At 62.3% G+C, this 353-nt stretch overlaps 1 protein-coding gene across 1 annotated transcript in view; it reads left to right on the top strand.

Annotated features, from left to right (window-relative positions):
- The window catches only part of MAPKAPK2 (mitogen-activated protein kinase-activated protein kinase 2), a gene marked incomplete at both ends in the record, with an annotated part of 3,941 nt that overhangs the window by 201 nt on the left and 3,387 nt on the right, over window positions 1-353 (top strand). The window lies entirely within an intron of this gene.

Genomic DNA, 353 nt, shown 5'->3' with positions numbered 1-353 from the left:
TGGGGTGATGCAGAAATGGGGGTGAGCATCTTCCCACACCGTTGTCGGGGTACCGGGGACCCCGAGGAGATGCGGTGCTGGGGGATGCATCCTGCGAGCCGTAGGGATGGGAGCCCTGGAAGAGATGCTGCACCGCTGGCGTTGGAGGGACGGCAGGAGCTGTGCGGGCTCTGAGTCATTCTGAAAATGTGCTCGGCTGTCGGCATGCTTCAGGCCTGTGGTTCTCGCAGCAGATAGATCATAACCAAACTCGCTTTGGCCATTGAAAGCGGGGGGAGTCAGTGGGTTCCTGGCACCCCAGCAGCCGGTGGTGGGGTCTGCTGGGTACCGGCCAACCCAGCTGAGCTGCAGCA

This window comes from Pterocles gutturalis, unplaced genomic scaffold (assembly GCF_000699245.1).
Source record: "Pterocles gutturalis isolate BGI_N339 unplaced genomic scaffold, ASM69924v1 scaffold7268, whole genome shotgun sequence".
In the NCBI taxonomy this organism is placed as follows: Eukaryota; Metazoa; Chordata; class Aves; order Pterocliformes; family Pteroclidae; genus Pterocles; species Pterocles gutturalis.
The sequence above is the reverse complement of the archived record's forward strand: the minus strand, read 5'-3'. Positions and strand labels throughout refer to the sequence as shown.